At 36.3% G+C, this 18,823-nt stretch overlaps 1 pseudogene; it reads left to right on the forward strand.

The window, feature by feature from the left end:
- The window catches only part of LOC120200489, a 71,783-nt pseudogene that overhangs the window by 22,825 nt on the left and 30,135 nt on the right, over positions 1 to 18,823 (forward strand).

Below are 18,823 nucleotides of genomic sequence, written 5' to 3' on the forward strand. Positions count from 1 at the left end.
ATACAGAGTGCTTGAAGATCAATCCAATCAAGAATAATGGAAAACCTCCAAAATGCAAAAGGAAAAGGAGGTGCTCAAAGCAATTGAAGTATTATACTCATCCAGCAAAGAAAAAAGAAAAAAAAAATTGAATCAAGATGGGTGACTTATTGAGCCTCAAGTTACAAGGTTGATCAAGTACAAACAAGAAGAGCAAGAAATGTTGGAGATATGAGAAAATGGAAATGAATCCAAAATTTGGCAGTCTAGAGGGATCCAGTTGATGGAAAATTCCCCAGCAAGGCAGATCCAAGTCAAACAAAACAAGATTGATGGCATCAGAATGAATTGATCCTTGGTTTGATGACCCTTAAACATTTATTTAGGTTTTTTTTTTCATAACCATAAGCCATGGCCTACGTTACGTACCTGAAAAGTCCATTTTAATCGTACATGGATTTCTAAGTAAAAGAGAATATCTTCAGAATTCATTCCGCCTCTCAAGATTGATTTTTATTTGCAAAAATTAGTTTTTAAAATCTTTAATGCATGATATGAAAAATGATAAAAGGAGGGTTCAAGATATCAATTTTAAAAAAAAAACATCTTTGAAACCAAAGGAGGATTCGAGTTGAAAACCTAAAAAGGCAGCTCGAATATTGAATGGTGCAACAACGACATAAGAGACGATCTTAAGCTCTTAATGAAGCACCACACATCTCAAAAACGTTCCTGAGATTCTGGAAACGAGAAGCATCTCTACAAGATGAGCATAACAACCATTTCTTCAAGTTAGTGGAAGCCCGAAGCGACATACTGAACCAACTTGAAAGAACCTACTTTACCAAAATCAACCTACACCTCAAATCAGTCAATAATTTTGACACTTGCCATAGGACTATGATTTTTGAATGATTTAAAAGTGTAGATGATTTATTTGATATTCATTAAACTCATTGTTTATGATTCGATTATATTGTGAACCTGAAAGGGGTAATACTTTGCAAAATTCTTTCATTCTTCAATAAAGGAGAAAAAACATTTTCAAACAGTACAGTCTCAAATGAGGAAGGTCCTTAAAGCAATTGTTGCTTATTCTACCTCTGTTGTAGAAAAAGAATGAACGAAGCCAGAAGAATGAAGCGCTTCACATTTTTGAAGGCAAGTGGTCCAAGAAGCCAGAAAGTCTGGAGAATTGAACTTGTGACACTCTCCTATGACATTAGCAATTCATCAAGAAAGATTATCGTTTATCTCATGCTGAGGGCGATAAGCATCACCAGACAGATTATTTTCCCCAACCATCAATTCATGTTCTCTAGAAGATTACATCATAAAGCCATGAACAAGTCACTACCTGCTCTCTGGTGTAGGCTCAAGTCTTGATACATCAGTGCTATTTTTTCTATGATGATCATTTTCTTTGTCAAGATGATACCCATTATGTCCTTCAGAAGATTGCTGAATTTGAATTTGAGGACTTAGGGCACAGAACAAGACATTGGAACAGAATCTACCCTTATAGGCCTTTTATATAAGTAAGGTTGCTATATGGAATGTCACCGACAACAAGGTCGAATTCGACAAATCTATTCATCAATTGCTCCAACCGATCATCATTCAGTTCTTGCACATTTGTTTTCGAAAATATGCCAAGACCATAGAAGACAGCCTCTGCATCACTGATCCCAGAAGAAAAAGACAGGACATGGATACCACCGGGGAACATGTCTCTAGAAGATCCTCCTCCTCGTGTATGGTTTTTAGGGAAACCTAGAAGCATTTCCACCTCATCAGGTTCAAGTGGAACCATTTTATTCCTTCTAATCCATACCAGATTCCATTTTCAATCACTCATCAAGAACATACTTCTGGACACTCGAAGGTGTTTCATTGTCATAAGCTTCAAGAGCCTTACAGATCCTTTCTGTCAAATTGGCACTTCCTGTACATGTTTATAACAGTTCAACTTTGTTCTTGGATCCCAGGAAGACCATCATTTCTTTGTCAATGGAAAAGCATCAGTATATGGAGGAAGCAGAATTAGAGAAAATATGTTCTCAATTGGCAGAATTATGAATATAGCCCTTTTCAGTGTAATAGCATGAAAATGCTTCGAATCTACAAATTCTGGCTCTACATCGAATAAGTAATGTGATATTCCTGTCCAAACATTAACTGGAACAAGTGCCATGTGTTCATAGTAGAAATAAGAAGACTCAATAGCATCTTCTGGAAGTGTTCTTTGAGTTATCTGATCTGGTTTGGTATGAACCCCAAAAACCAATCATTGGATTTTAAAGATGAATTTGCTCATAGTAGAAATAAGAAGACTCAATAGCATCTTCTGGAAGTGTTCTTTGAGTTATCTGATCTGGTTTGGTATGAACCCCAAAACCAATCATTGGATTTGAAAGATGAATTTGCTCATAGTATAAATAAGGAGACCCAATAGCATCTTCTGGAAGTGTTCTTTGAGTTATCTGATCTGATTCGGTAGGAACCCCAGAACCGATCATTGGAATTGAAAGATGAACTGCATGATCATCTTCATTAAGAAGCTTCTTTTCAAGCTTCCTCTGCTTCTTCCTTTTCCACAAATCATAGCCCAAGTTTCGCCTTTGCTTGTAATTGGGATCATTGCATAATGGCTTCCTATCTTCTACCATAAGAAGTGCGTCAGTAACCTTAGCCATTTGATCAGCACATATAAAATCTATCAATTCTGCAATTGATGAATCTGAACCACATCTCTCCATGGTTATTGAAGCTTCAGCCTTTGAGAATCCCATTTTTTGTCAAGTATAACAGTTTACTCTCCTCATCAGAATCAGAATTCATGATTTCCTCGATATAAGAAGAACTATCAATATATGTGAAATCATCATGAAAGATCGCTTCATAATCAGATGAGTTGTTATCAGAATCAACATGTTGCATGGGTGCGGATTTTTGATGAGCTTGTACCATTGTATATGTAGTCTTACCATTGCATCATATTATTGTTTGCATAAATTGGTTTCGCTCCCACAGAAAAGTATATTTCAGATATGGCCTTCACTGAAAGATGATAAGCCACTGTGTCAGCCTGGAACGGATTACCAAGCTATTTTTACTTCACTGTCTGACTAAATCCCTCCAGATACAGAAAATGGTCACCTCATTCAGAGGACACATATCTCAGATGTTTCTTTTAGAATGATTGAATACTTTTTAAGTTTGTGATAACATGAAGAGAATTTCAGTTACTTGGTAACACTACTGTTTAGTGACACCAGAATGAGAGTATTCAAGATAAATAGATTTGGGGCACGAATAAAGCTACAAGTACCTACAACGATTCATTGTCAAAATTGGACCTCGTGGGGATCTTGACATTCCAGTCAAACAGAGATTGAGAGTGAATCAGATAAATCTAGAGGGACATCTTGAGGGCCCATTTCAACCAGAAATAGAATATTGGGGCATTTTAAAGCTCACTTCAGACAGATCCATGTGGGGTATTTTGAAGACTCAGATTAACAAGAAGCAAATATTGGGGCATGCTGAAAACCCTTTTCAAACAGAATCAGAAATGTTGAAATATTCTGAATATTTATCAGCAAAATGCTGGGGCATACTGAAAACCCATTTCAATCAGAATCAGAACTGTTGATGCATTTTGAACACTTGTATTAGCCAATGTTGGGGCATGCTGAAGGCCCACAATATCATGTGTCAAGCTCATTGACTTGAAAAAATATTTCCAATGAGACAGAAAGATATGAAGAATGAAAATGGTGAAACAGTGACAGTCGAGCTGACTATACATAATTGCTTCGTTCATCAGGCAATTACATTATGATCATAATGTTGAATAAATGTTTACTCAGCAAGTATGTTTTCAAATACCTAATCTTCTTAACCGTATGTCACATGACAGTGTGTTCTTTTATAACTACATTACGGTTGCATGAATAAAGATGATCCCCAGGTAGACTACTTGATCCAGGGTTCAGTTCCTTAAGATCTCAGCATTGAATTTGGCCTTCTGTGTGTCGGTGATAATTGAAAATATTTCTTTGAGATTCCTAGCAAATAGTTTCAACCATACTATTGAGATTATGAAGCTGTTTTTCACATCAGTTTTTGCTTCCTTGATAACATTGAAAAGGGAGACTTAACTCTCACTTATATTACTGTTATTCCCGTTGTTATTTGGGATCATCATTGCTAGCCAAGATGAACTGAGTTTTCATATATTTTAGTTTTATCATTTGTATTTCATCCCCAGTTGCAAAAATTCCACGGATATCTTTCTGTACAATTGATCCTACAGTTGATGTGTTTCTACTTCCTACAAAGATCATTATAGAAGAAAATGTGATCAATATCACATTTGTCTTTGCCCGAGATGATATCAAGATCAGTTAGTGTCTCCTATTCAATTTGACACCAACATATCTTGTAAATTTGACCAACTTTTTGGTCTTACCAACATTACACTTGAATCCCCACTGAGTTTTTGTTCTCAAATGGTCTAGTGACATCATACAAAAGCTTTGAACACTAGACAATGAGTTTCAATGATTGAGAAACCTTGGCAGAAGCCACAAGAAAGAATGAATGTGTTTTCAAATGTTTTACATCTGAGCAGAAACCACATGATATGAAGAATGTGTTGTCAAATGTTCTACGAACCAGTAATTATGATGCTGAACCAATACTGCAGATCATATGGTTTTCCTTTAGTAATACAAGATGAAGCTTGTCTTCTTAAACTTCAAGATCAGAAATGAGATATAATGAAGATTTCTTTCCACGGAAAGAGAGCTAAAATTTTAACAACAAGAAACTAGTAGAGCCAACTAAGGTTGAATGACAGGTTGATTGTTAAGCATCTCGACATGATATGGTCCAAGTTGCCTTATTCGAGATCTGATTATAGGTGGAAACATGAAAGGAATTGGAATAAATCTTCCTTGTGATGTGTTTCAAAAGTCAAATTAGAACAAACTCTACTCTCCTAATTAATCCCTGCTGAGTCAGATGATAGATTCTCTTTTCAAAGATGAAAGCTTTATGGGATTTCTACACAAGTCCAAGCAAAGAAAGTTGGTTTTATCCAAGACAAGATGGGGCATCAAAGTCATAGCTCTGACTACAGCAAGAGTTCCACAAATGAAACATTTCTTCTGAGACTTTCATGAAGCAAAGAAGACGCCAAGATACAAGTTGATCAGATGATTCTGCAGAAATGAAAGCTTGATAGCATAATTTTCTACACTAATATCCAGAGATAACCCTGGAAATAAATGATGAAATGAAGAAAGACCAAGTTCACCACTTTGAAGTCAAATGAAGATTGCATCAACATTCATGCATTTATAAAAATATCATTTACACAATAGCCAATGCATTACATTGATACATATGAGTGCATTCAAACATGAAGTTTTACAGATCTTCTGAAGAACAAGAAGATTTAGGGTAAAAAAATACCTTACACGAAGAAGGTATTCAAAACCATAAATACAAGAATCATGCAAACATCTGAAGAAGAGATGGACGCAATCCACAAAAATGAGCATTATCTTGAGATTGGGGCATGTTACCCAATCAATATCTTATTTTGAAAAAAAAATGAGAAAACGATTTCCATAGTTTCTCATTCAATCTTTTCTAAAAATGAAATTGATGAAAAGTAAGAAAACGATTTCCTTAGTTTTTTTACTTAGTAAACTATTTCCCACATCTGTAAGTCCTTCAGTGCATGATGTTTCAAAAAAACCTTAGGGAGCTTTTTGATGTTTTCAAAGCCTTAGGGTCATCTGTAAGTCCTGCAGTGCATGATGTTTCCAAAAAGCCTTCGGGAGCTTTTTGATGTTTTCAAAGCCTTAGGGTCATCTGTAAGTCCTTCAGTGCATGATGTTTCCAAAAAGCCTTCGGGATCTTTTTGATGTTTTCAAAGCCTTATGGTCATCTGTAAGTCCTTCAGTGCATGATGTTTCCAAAAAGCCTTTGGGAGCTTTTTGATGTTTTCAAAGCCTTAGGGTCATCTGTAAGTCCTGCAGTGCATGATGTTTCCAAAAAGCCTTCGGGAGCTTTTTGATGTTTTCAAACCCTCAGGGTCATTCATAAGACCTCTAGGCAGAATGTTTTCAACATTTCCATATTACTCAAAATAAGCTAAATGAAAAAAATTATTGTCTTTTTCGTCTTTGCTCTATTCTTGTTAACACAAGAATGAGCAAAGAGGGGCAGCTGTAGACATCAATTTTTTCATTTTAAATTATTATTATTAAAATTATTATTATTATTATTATTATTAATAGTAATATTATTTATTATTTATTAAATATTACAAAGCCCAAATCACAGCCCAATTACATTCAAATCCCAGACCCAACCAGACCCAACCCAAACCTAAATGGAAACCCTAAACTGATTTGGGGTTTCAGCTAGGGTTTCTAAACCCTAGCACTACTGTTGCTGCCGCCGTTTCCAGATGCTTCCAGCCGCCTCTGATGATTCCAGGTGTCACCTCTCGCCATTGCCGACGGTCAGCCGCCCCACGTTGACGCTTCAACTGCCAGGTGACCCAATCCGTTGCAACCACGACGACGCCGCCTCGATGAAACTTCCAGAAGAGCCAGTTTCTCCTCCACGTCGCAGCTACCAAGGTGAGTCACCACATAGCCCGGTGACTCACCGAGAAGCCCCTCTGTGACCAGTCCATACCGAGCACCATGGTGGTTATAAAAGCCACCACCGAACCTGCAAAGAGGAGGAGGAACCACAGCAAACAAAGAATGGAGCAACGAACCCACAACCAGCAGAAAACCAAAACAGAAAACAAAGAAAGAAGAAAGAAACTAACCCTTGGAGCCTTGACCATCGCCGGAAGCACTAAACATCGTCGGAGAACAGAAAATACCGAAGGTATTTTCGTAGATTTACTCCGATTAGGAGTCTTTTAGGGAAAAAAAAGACCGGAATCGGTCTTAGGGCGTTTAGATCTATACTTTAGGTAAATTTGGGAATTTCCGGCCACCGGAGGCGGTGGCCGGCGGCGGAACATGCGGCGGATCATGGTTGCCGGCCGGTGATCAGCTCTCTCTCCGGGGAGAGAGTTTAGAGAGAGCAGAGAGAGTTTTCTCTCTCAGAGAAAGAAAGAAAAGAAAGAAATGGGAAAGCTTGGCCCTTCGGGCCAGGCGTTTAGGGTATATATACCCCTTCCCGAACGACGTCGTTTTGGGAAGGGGTATATGCGTAATTTACATGTATGGCTAAACCCTTTCCGCAGTCACTCCGAGTTTGTAACATTACAAATTAGTCACTGAAAGCAAGTTTTGATTCTTTTAATTATGTCATTCAATTTTATTTTATTACATTTTAGTCATTATCAAATTATATATATATTTAGGGTAAATAACTGATTTAGTACCTTATAATTTTATTAACATTTATTTTAACCCGATTAATTAAATAAGGCTAAATTACATTTTTAGCACTTAGAGTTTTTATTTATTCGAGATAGAGCCTTTAAACTTTGATAAATTTTATTTTAATCACTGATTAATTAATTAAGGGTTAATTACACTATTAGTAATTTTATTTTATGATGATTCGAATTATTTCATTAATTTAAATAATTTTACATTTATTATTTTATTTATTTTAGTCATTGTTTAGTTATATTTTAACTTAATTTAATTTTTATTATTTTAATATATTTTAAATCATTACTTTAATTATTGTTTTACTATATTATAAATATATATATTATTTATTTATTTAATAATGTTTATTTATTTTCAATATCAAAGAAAAGGGCAGTCTTAATATAACTGGATGTCCTATTCTGGTATTTTAAATAACTAAATATTGTAAAAATTATAATTTAGTTTTATTACATTTTTAATATTTATTTTTATTTATTAATATCGAAGAAAAGAGCTGTCTTAAGGTACCTAGAAGCTCTTTTCTGATATTTCTAAATAAGTAAATATCTTATTTATGTATATTAATATATTTTCTTAAAATTATTTTAAATAGTAGAATTATGAATTAAATATATCTTTGAATTTTTAAATTTCCAATAATAGAGACAATTTATAATTAAAAAAAAAAGTACCAATTTTTGGCGTTGTAGGGGTGCTAATCCTTCCCTAAACGTAACCGACCACGAATCCCTTTTTATTATTAAAAAGAACGAATTTTTGGTTAAAACGCAGATCAGTTTATCTTTTAATTGATGTTTTCTTAAAAACTCTTTTAAAAGATATTTTTTAGGTATTCGACCTACCTGACCCAAAAGGCCGATGGCGACTCCCAAATTATTTTCAAAACCATTTATTCACATCAATTTTCCCGCCGAGAATAAATATTTCGTGCCCGGACGAAAACCGGTTACGACACTTTGTTCCCAACATCCGTGAAGGTAAATCTCCACCTGAATGTTGGCAAGGTCTCTATTAAATCCGTTCTATTCTTTTACATTAATGGAATTATCTGCTTCAATTCACAGAGCAGGAGAGGAACCTCTTCCTTCACAAGTTCCTTGGGTGCTTGCAAATGGATCCATCTAAGTTATTACCAAGTTTTGTCTTCATCTCTGGTCCACATAAAGCTGCTGCAGTTTGTAGGAACCTGCGTAAGTATCTTGTTGAGCTTGGTTTCCTTTTTTTCTCCAAGTAGAACATGGTTTCTCTTGTTTCTTATGAGTAACCTTTTTATGTAGGTTCCCTACCAAGTCACGCTGAATCTTTGATTCCTACTTTTCTGAATGAGGATGATCTGCAGCTCTTGAGGTGATCTGTAGCTCATGTTTTATTTATCAAATTCCATCGAAGTTCCAGTAGCATTAAAACTTAGTTACAGTTTTTGCTATATTATACGTTTCTGCATGATCGAGCACAGCTTTCTTGCAACTCTTCCACCAAAATGTTTGAATAACGACACTCGACTAATAGGTGTTCATACCAACTAAAGATTAATATAAAACTCATGGAGTGTGCCCTTCTTTTTCACTTGCTACCATGTATGATTACTTTTATAAACACACTTAAAAGTTGTTTCTACAATTTTAATTTTCAACTGTAACACATTTCAGATCTGGCTTTGTTTGCCATATTCAAATTGATCTATTTATCATGTTCATTACTGCTCTCTTCTCTTTTTGAGTTCATTTATTGATTTGTCTTAAACACTTTTTATCTCTATTTCAGGGTATTCTTTGATCAATTACAGACACTGATAACTCATTCTGAATGTGAAGAAAACCGGGTTCAGGTAAACCTTCTTTTTCTTATAAATGATCAATATAGCATTCCTATCTCGAATCCATCTTGTTGTGGTTGGTATTTATCTCCCTATTCTGTTATAAGCTTTTCATTTTACAATATCTTTAATATCCAACTCTCACCAACGTTTTATAACTGATAGGAGGATCGAAGTGTAGGGGGGTTGCTCGTCTCCTTTTCGAAGTATAGAGCCTCCAAATCTTAATGGTCGAAATGGTAACCTGAAAGAAGAAATGTTTGAGAATTCTGCTTTCCAAGATGGGCATTTTTATATCAGGAACAATCATATGGATCAAATTGATGGTTCAGCAAGGCAAGACATGATGGATGATAAAGATAAATCTGTTACGCCTAGTGGTTTGAAAGAGACGATAGAGACATGCAGAACGCTGAAACAAGTGGGTCGGATACAAGTTCCACAAAGGGAAAAAATGCAGTAGAGCGTCACAGAGGAAGTACAAATGCAGATGTTGGAGATGATGAAAAAGTTGAACCCGTTCAAACTGAAGAAAAGAATCGAAGGAAAAGGAAGCGAACTATAATGAATGATGAACAGGTGGCAATAATAGAAAGGGCCCTTCTGGATGAACCTGAAATGCAGCGAAATACTGCTTTGATACAATCATGGGCTGATAAATTAAGTCATCATGTATGTAAAATCGATCTATTAATTTATTTTTTATTAAGTTAATTTAGTTACTCATTTCATTTAACATGTTTCTCCTACAATTTCTCAGGGCTCTGAGGTTACATGTTCACAGCTAAGGAACTGGTAAGGAAGAAATCTCTTACATGCTAATAGTTCTAGAAACCATTCTGATATCACAAAAGTGGCTTCTTTAATTATAAAAACAAATAATTGGGGGAAAAAGAAAGGTTATAGTAACTGTTATGTATTGAATGTTTCTTTAGAGTTTCTTTCCTAGAATTCAGTAAGCTACTTGAAATGAAATGAATATTTTGTTGCTTCAAAAGCACCAATTGGAATAACTAGCAATTATCGGTTAATATATTATGATGATTAACGAATTTTTTAGCACATTTCTATAGTTCCTATTTGTTATTGTGTGAAATTAATTATATTACTGCCATCAGGCTTGCACGCTTATGTAAGGATGCTCGTCCGCTTCAGGAGCCTGACAATGCATTTGCAGGAAAGAAAGGTGGGCCACAACAAGGTCATTCAGCAAGAGCTCCTGATAGTCCTGGTCAAGAGACTGCCCCATCCAATGCCAGAGGCACTCGAAGCTGTAGACATCCGTTTTTGTCCGGGTTTTTCTTTTTATTTAATTTTATTACTATTATTATTATTATTATTATTATTATTATTATTTTATTAAATTACATATTACATTTTGTTGCAGGCCACCCAAGCCCAACAACCCATCAGACCGGGCTCAGTAATTACAAGGCCTAACCCAGGCTTAACCCGAAGCCCACATGAAAACCCATTGGGTTTCTTCCTCAACTTCAACAGCCCATCAGGAGACCAAGCTACTCGGATCCAACCCGATCTCTTAGGGTGTCTAAAACCCTAACCTTAGGGTATGATGCTGCAGTCGCCATGTCTCCCCTGACGCCGCCTCCGTTGACTGTTTCCCTGCACCAACAGTGACTTAATCAATCACCGCAGAGAATAAATCTACAACAAATATTATCTAGAAGCTAGGATATTATTGCCCTACCCGAAGAGTTCAATCAACAAATCACCAATCACAACAAGCATATAAAAAGAAGGCAGAGAGAACCATTGGGGACCATTGGGGACCATTCGGGTTTTCAAGGAAAAACGAGAGAAAAATAGGGAGAGAAACTGAGAGAAGAACATAAAAAAAAAGAAATCAAGAGAGGGAGGGTGAATGATTCGAACCCCAAACTAAAAAACATAAAAATAAAAGAAAAAGAGAGAAGATGAGAGAATCTTACCTCGGTTTGGAGATCGAGAAGCCCGACGGTCGTCGGTCGTCAAAACTTTCGAAGGTAAAACTATAGATCTAAGGGGCTAGGGGAGTTTTTAGGATAAACGAAGTGGGGTTTCGAGTATAGGGAAAGGAGAGAAACATTTTGGGGTCACTTTGGCTTTCTTTGGCCACCAACGCCGCCATGCACCGCCGCTTACCACCGCGAGCTCCGCCGTGTCTCCCCTCCCCGACGAGGAGAGGTTGAGAGATTTCTAAATCTCTCTCTCTTCTCTACTTTGGCTGAAATTAGAGAAATGAGAAAGTGGAGAAAAGAAGAAGCCCGATTTTGGGCTTATATCCCCCAACCAAAACGCTATCGTTTAGGGAGGGGGATTTTTGTGTTTTGCGAATGGGTAAACTATGTTATGGGGCTTCGGGTTTTTGTACCTTTTTATTTTTGCCACCGATTGTAATTTATAAACTTCTTACTTTATTCTCTACATATGTAAACTTTGTATTAAGGTCACTTGTCTGTTTATTGCTTATATTATGTAAGTTTATGTATTGTACTCAGTATTTATAAAACTCTTGTTTTGGTCACTACTATGTATTTTAGGTTAAATCCTAGATTATGCATGTATGTTTTACTTTCATTTTATTTTAGTCATTTATTATAATTTATGGGTTATTTCCATTTCTAGTACATTTATTATTTAATATTTAAGATTTGGGATTTGGTTTATTTATAATTACTATTTTAGTCCTTTAAGTTTTTGTTTTTATTATTTTAGCTTTATAAGTTTCTGTTTTAGCTATTTTGGTCCTTAAACTTTCTGTTTTAGTTATTTTAGTCCCTTAAATGTCTGTATTTTATATTTAGTCCCTTAACTTTCTGTTATTATTATTTTAGTCCTTAGTTTTATGTTTTTGATGTTTTGGTCTTTGTAACTTCAAGTGCATACTTTTTTGTCATTATATTTTTTTGTTTGTAATGTTTGTTTGTTTTCATTTTAGTCTTTTGTGTATGAACATGTTTTCACATATTGTAGTTATTTGTATTTGTAAATAAATATTATTAGCTCTATTTATTGTAAATATTTCATTTCACCTATGTTCATTCGCATTTGTTTTATTGTACGCCTTTAGTTTTAAATATTACTCGAATATATTTCAAGAACTCGTATTTGTAGAACGGGCGTAGAAAGTATCACTTGATCGAAGTGGTACAATCTAATACAACGTTCTAACCAAATACGAACTTGAAATAAATTGATTTTATTTTGCTAATTAATCCTTTTATTTTAAGTTGAACCATGTGATACATATTACTAAATAGTGATTTATTTATGCAAAGATTGTTTTTCATTTTATATTTGATTCACATCTTCTACAATTAATTATGAGGGAATATTATTTTACTGACAAGGAATAGTCGAGTTAGCTTTCCCAATGGAGGATTGCTAATTTCGATATTTCTTTTCGAGTCAAAGAATTTTCTCTAATTAATTAATTCGAAGTAAATTAATTAAATTTCAATAAACGGATCATATTTTAACTTTATTTTCGATTTGTAATTTCCACCATTTACAACAACGTTTAAGCGACACAGTACCAATTTTGGGCGTTGTCGGGGTGCTAATCCTTCTCCATGTATAACCGACTCCCGACAAATTGAATTTCTGGTAAATGCAGACCATTTTTGTCTTAAAAATGATTTTTCTTAAAATTGTTTTTAAAAGATGTTTTTAGGTATTCGAACTACCTAATTCAAAGGTTGATGGCGACTCATTTTCCATTTTATTAAAATCAATTTCAAATCACCAAAATTTTTCAAAATAAAAGTCCTAATCGTTTTAAAAATAATATTTAATTATTTTTCAAAAAAATGGTTATGACAGCTTGGCGACTCTGCTGGGACCTTTTTTAGAGAGTCAGGTTGTACGTCGCTTACACATTGTCATTGGGATCGAAATTATAAGTTCGAGTCTTTAGTTAAATTATGATTCGTTTATTGAAGTTTTTAGTTGCTTCATTTTTAATTGTCATACTAACATTTGAGTTTTATTTTTCAGCTTTGACCAAGTTTTTTGTCGAGTTTTTCTCTTCCGTTTTTGAGTCAAAGGTAGGTATGCTCCTTCTCACACACATCACATACATTTGCATTACATAAGCTTTAGACATGAGCTTCGATCCAAATTAGTCGGGGTGAATGCTTTTGATCGCTTGTAAATGTATATGTTAAGGCAAGCAAATATGTGCAAGTATACACAATCGATTTAAGTCATATAGGGTAAGTGAGTATCGTCTCCACAAGGATTGGATTGGAAATATATTTTCACCACAACTAGAACTAGTGTCACGAACTAATTCCTACTAAGTGTCAGCTTAAGAACTAATATTAATAAAACAAAGAAGTGATTTAATGATTGCAGAAAAGTTGGTTGAGGCAAAATAAGTATGTAGAATACTAAAATAAAATAAAACAAGACAAATGTTGATTTAAATATAATGCAAACAACCTCATATATTCAGACATATCACAGATCACTTATGCTAAACCTTTGTATTCTCAACAATTATTTTTAAGTCTAGACTGAATTATTATGACTTGCTAAACCTGCCCGACAAGATTACTAGGTATTCTTAGACGGTTGCTATGGCAATACCCCTCAGTGTTAACTACAACCATTGGTTTTTCAAACTGTTGTTGTAGCAATACCTCGCAGCGTAAACTATAGGCATTGGCTACCCTACTCTAGCGTCTATCCCTTTTAGTCGATTGAAACTCACTCCTTCTCTCTAAGGTAACAAGTTAGAGCTTCACCATCCCGGATTCATTCCATTGCTCATGTGGATCTATCTTAATTCTATCAAAACTAATAATCACTATCTAGACAAAAGGCTATCTCTCGATGCTCTTATATTTCCAAGACATGTTTTACCATAACCCCAAATAATCTCTCAATGCTCTTTCAGCGTAAGGTAAAATATTTAAACAATGAGAAAAACAGTCATAAGCTAAACATAATTCATAATTCATAAAACATAAGAATATTGTTCTGGCAAAACAAAGTTTAACACCAAGTAAGACATTCATGGTTCTATCAAAGATCATCCAATATTCAATGTTTAACACAACCCCAAATAAATAAAGAGTTAAGAACAAATGAAGAATGACTCCCAAAATCGGGGGCTCTGTCGCGACGATTCTGATCAGCACCGCATATGCCTTGGTGATCAACCTCTCTCGAGACCTGATCATCGCTCTGCTAAAGTCTGGTTATGGAGGACACCAAGGAAGGTTGTTCTATTGACTGTGGGAAAGCACTGCAGTTGCTTGCTCACGCCTTGGATAAAGCTCTTCTCTCTTCTTCCTTGCATTCTTTTCTTTGGCGGCTACGACTGGTTATTTATAAGGAAAGATCTCCTAGGGCTCTATATGCTTTTGGAGTTTCCTTAAATAACCGTTATTAAATGCCTAGACTTAAAAAGGAAAGGTGGCTGTCAGAATAATTAAGGCTTGCTTGCACTTGAAGTAGGTCATCCAGCTGACCTGTGTCATAGGCGGTTTCATCACACCTGCTTCAGACTTCTTCAGATAAATCTTGCCTCGATGAGATAGATCTGCTCTTCACGTTCTTATCTGTTCTATTGGCCTTTACAAATTTACGTTGTCACGACTGAAATGTTCTTCCTCTGTAAGTTTCATGCTCAAACACAATCCAAACAATCCTTTCTCCTCAACAGCATCAGTCAAACCAAATAAATCTTGCCGAAGCAAAACTTATCCACCAGAAGCTAACATAACCTATATGCAACTAAATGCAATTAAAATGATGTGCATACTTTGTTTAAACGAGCAATAACTTAAGTGAAAATACTGAAAATTAAGTCTTTTTACGGAGTTATCACACCCTCAAACTTAAGTTATTACTTGTCCCCAAGCAATATATAATAACTAGAAGGAAATCAAAATTGTCATGGCAAGCAAAAATCATATTGTTTGAGATTTCAGCACTCAACAAAAATATTTGGCCTCAACATGTTCAATAGTCATATCAGTAAAGTCCCTTCCCTAGTCAGGATTCTTTGCTATTGTGTGTGCATGATTGTAACCAGTCTATGCATGAAGGTAATTAGAAAACTTAAAGTAAGCACTTCTGGATTGTCAAGGCATCAAATTATTTATCAGGCTTGGTTTATACTCCTAGTTATTTATCAACTTGTTTTCAAGGGAGTCATCTCATCACACCTACTATTCCAAACTCTAGGTGAAAGGGAGCATACCTTCCACCCCCAAGCTAGTCGGGCAGAGTCATCCTGTAACTACTTTCATTTACTCATATGCCTTGGCTACTCTTAATTTCTGATGGAGTTTTCTGTTTATGCCTTTGCACAGAGGAGTATCCCTTTTTTGTTTTCCAAGTTTTTAAACACTAGAGAGTTTTCACTTTACCCTTAAAATATTTTTAAAGCCTCGACAAACAGAAAGTCTATAACAAAATTTTACAGATTACCTAAAACAAGGACAACCCACAATCATGTTTGTAAATTTTAAAGAATCAGGCCTAGGGTTGGTTCTTTTCCTTAGACAATCTTATAATAATTCTAGCCTAGGAAATCAAATTATGCATTCATCATTAAGCATCCCTAATTCATTCCTAACAATAATCTTAACATGTTTATTTCATGACAACCAAAATTTTCAACCAATTATCATCAACTGCTATTTAACAAAGTATGGCAGAATATGGTACAATACCTCCCCCAAACTTGAGGGATACATTATCCTCTATGCATGATAACTAAAACTACATGATGCTATATGCAGATGCGAAAAAAAACAAAAAAAACTAAAACTAAATGAAAACTCACTATGGTGAGGTGGCTTGACTGGACGCCCTCGTTCGGCATCGTTTGGGAAGAGAGGGACTCTCGGATCCCGAGTCTACTGTTGTTGTCGTCGAAGGAGATGGCTGAAGTATACGGCCTGCGGTTCTCTTGTAGCGCTTCTTGCTGGTGGAGGCTCGTGCTGTAGTTGACTGCTCGGCAATAGAAGTCGGTTGTGCAGGAACTGGTGCTAGACTTGGAGCTGCTGCTGGGACTGGCGTTGCTTGATGAACCAGGAACAGAATGGGATCTTGCTCGGGTTGCTTTGGTGCTGGAGTGAAATCTTCATCGGAGAAGAAGTTAGGTGGGTTATCTTAACTGCTATCGGAGGTGGAAAATGAGGAGCTAAGGAACTCTTCTGTGTCACCTTGGCCTTCTTCTAGTACGGGTGGGACATGGGTTGCCAGTGGTGGCACATCAGTGGGCACTCCTGCGGGAACTGCTGGAGGGACATGAGATGTTGAGGCATGGTATGTGCTGCCGCCCGTATTGTATTTGAGGATGATATTGGGGAAGGTCGATAGTCTGGTGTTAGTGTTCAGGAGTAACTCCTTGAAGAAGACGTTTAGTTGCATGTCCCTAGCCTTGACATACTCGAAGTAAATTTCCATGTGATCATCCAGGCGTCCGATCTTTTCACACATTTCTCGAGCGTGCGTGACCATAGCGGCCATTCTAGCCACGACAACCAATTTTGCTCCCCGCTCCAAACCTTTATATGGGGCGTCTTCATCGAAACTCATCAACTCGGGTACCTTCTTCATAGTGATACCCTCCTTGGATTTAATGAAATCCTCGAAGGGCTCCTCAGGAACCTTCTTCTTCATGCATAGTACAGTTATCAGGTTGGAAAATAGTAGGTTACCTCGGTTCCTTTTGGCACATTCATGGATTTGCTCGAAGATGAGTTCTCCAACGTCGATCTTTCTTCCATATATGATCGAGTGCAAGAGCATCAATCTTTTCACGAGGACAATGGTGTTGTGAGATGTTGGCATCATTTTACCTTTTAGAAAATGGTTTCACAACTTCACGTTCGGTTTTAGGGCTCGGTGATCTACTCTTTTCCTCGTTGGGGTATTCCCTTCGAACTTGGCCCACCCGAATCATAAATCTTCCTGCACTCCATTGTATGTTTCTTGATCTGCCTTAGCCACGAATAACTTGTGTTGCTCCTCCACTTTCCCCAACTTAAAGTATCTATTGAGTGCTGAAGGGGAAGATCGAATGAGATTCCCTCTGATGTACACTGTGTGGTTGGACGGGTCTTCGAGATGGGCATAGAACTCCCTTACCATTACCGGTGCTACGACTTTGGGATGGTGAGCAAACTTCTCTCAGTTGTGTTTCCGTATCACGTCCATCACTTCTGGTCCAAACGGTTCCTCATCCTCTGTTAGGAAGACGAATCCATCTTCCAAACATACTTGTCATTTCTGAAGGATTTTGTAGCGTGCTTCTACTTCGGCTATTTAAAAATGTTCGAAACTCTGTGTTGAGGTTGGGGCTTTCCTTGATTGTACCATTGTACTTGGTTGGTATGGTGAAATCAGTGGTGGCGATGGGGAGGATTTCATTGAGAGAGAAAATTTTTCTTGTTTGGTAGAGAGATAGTGAGGCACGATGAAGAAGATGAAGTTGGACATTTTTTTTAAGGTTATGGGTGGTTTCAGGGTAGATTTGTCCTTACACGAAGGTAAAAGATTTTTGTATTCAATGAGAAATATATGATTGGACATAAAGTGGGTTAAAAGATCTCTTTCCCTCTTTATTATGTCGCCAAAACCATACACCTTAGGGTTTATTTTTCTTTTCATGTATGCTCCAACTCCCCATGTTGCCACGTGTGATGTGCACTCCTACAATAAAAAAAAGAAATAAAATTAAATGAATAATAAAATTAGAAAATAACTTGATTTATTTATGTACATAATTCAAATATTCGTTGCCTAGGCAATGAATTTTATTCAAGTAAATAAAGCAAACTCTTGGGCATCATGTGCCAACGATGCCGGTTTGTTGCACATGACTGGAGCTCCTTTTTACTCCTTGAGGCTCTGCCCGTTCACCTTGAATATGGAGCCGTCATTTTGGTTCTGTATTTCAATTGCTCCACTATCATGGACTTAATGTACGATGAACGATCCTGACCTTCGTGATTTTAGCTTGCCTAGGAATAAATTAAGACGTGAATTATAGAGCAGTACTTGTTGTCCAGAATAAAATTGCCTTGGCAAAATTTTTCTGTCATGCCATCGTTTGTTTTCTCCTTGTATAGGCGGGCATTCTTGTAAGCGTGTGCTCTAAATTCATCCATTTCGTTCAGTTCCAAGAGTCTTCTTTCTCTAGTAAGCTGAGCATCCATGTTTAACTTTTTGGTAGCCTAGTAGGCTCTATGTTCAAGTTCAACACGCAAATGACATTCTTTTCCATAGACCAGTTTGAACGGTGACATTCTCAATGGTGTCTTGAATGTTGTGCAATAGGCCCATAGTGTTTCATCTAGCTTTGGCGAACAGTCCTTTCGACTTGGGTTGACTACATTCTCAAGGATTTGTTTAATTTCCCGGTTAAACACTTCGGCTTGTCCATTCGTTTAAGGGTGATATACCATAGATATCATATGTCGTACTCCATATCGTTTCAGTGTCTTGGCAATCAGTTTATTGTCAAAATGTATGCCTTCATCGCTAATGATAGCTCGTTGTGTTCCAAATCGGGCGAATATATTTTTGTGCAAAAATTTTAATACCGTCTTGGAATCATTTT

This window comes from Hibiscus syriacus, unplaced genomic scaffold (assembly GCF_006381635.1).
Source record: "Hibiscus syriacus cultivar Baekdansim isolate YM2019G1 unplaced genomic scaffold, ASM638163v2 tig00005974_pilon, whole genome shotgun sequence".
NCBI lineage: Eukaryota > Viridiplantae > Streptophyta > Magnoliopsida > Malvales > Malvaceae > Hibiscus > Hibiscus syriacus.